This window comes from Montipora capricornis, chromosome 3 (assembly GCF_036669925.1).
Source record: "Montipora capricornis isolate CH-2021 chromosome 3, ASM3666992v2, whole genome shotgun sequence".
Taxonomy (NCBI): Eukaryota; Metazoa; Cnidaria; class Anthozoa; order Scleractinia; family Acroporidae; genus Montipora; species Montipora capricornis.
The window spans coordinates 20,085,831-20,086,825 of NC_090885.1; positions in this window are offsets into that span (position 1 = coordinate 20,085,831).

A 995-nucleotide genomic window follows, 5' to 3' on the forward strand; every position below is an offset into this window, starting at 1 on the left:
CACTGAATGAGCAAGGAACACCTGACGACCGCAATTTTCTAAAATTGCTAAAAATAATTAAAGTGTTTTCTACAATGTTTAAGAAATTTGTTTAGTGAGGTTGCAGCTGCCGTACAGTTATCTGGTCATATGTTCAAGGTGAAATAAAAGTCGATCGAAATTCTTATTAAAGTGGTCATGGATGGACGACCGACTGCGAAATTCAAGTTCGCGTGATTTTTGTTCCAAATCTGCACTTCCTATCGATGGAGCACTATCCAAAATCATGTTGATGTGCGCGGGAGTAGCGATGTAACTAGAGATCGAATTAAGGTGATTCCTCAGAACAAAAGTTGTCGAACGATTTTCTTGAAACGTTCCCTGCTAATCCCCGTTTTCAGAACTGCAATAAAAAAGATGCTATTGATGTCCATCACTCGGCAAAGTCCTTTTTTTACTTATGGCTGATTATTCATACACCGTAAGCCTTTTTAGGGACGGACTATTAGAAAAGTGATGGGGGTGTGGGGGATTTTCAGCTGGTACGAATTTTTTTTTTCGCGCACTGCTTGTGCAGGAATATTTTTTCCAGGTGAAACCCCCTGCACGAATTTGTTTTAGACAAATATTGCTCTTTTTTAACAGTGATTCATTATCTATGTTTTCGTGATTTATAAATTATTCTACACTCACAACAGATCAAAGGATACAGGCCACTTCTTAATGCAAAATCTTTTCGAAAATGTACACACAGCGAGAGAGGAGGAAGCCACTAGGAGTGGACGGCAGTCCCTGGCCTCTGGAATTCCTCTCCCACAGCCCATCATAATGATGCCATACTCCATTCACCAACATAGCCCCTCTGTAAAGTTTTAACACTACTACTACATGTAAATGCTCTTTTTCATTCAGACCCATCCTCTAATTTTTATTGTGGGCACAAATAATTTTATAGAATATTTACAAAGATACCAAATTCTAATATTTATTTATTACAAATTTTATTTTGAGCGAAT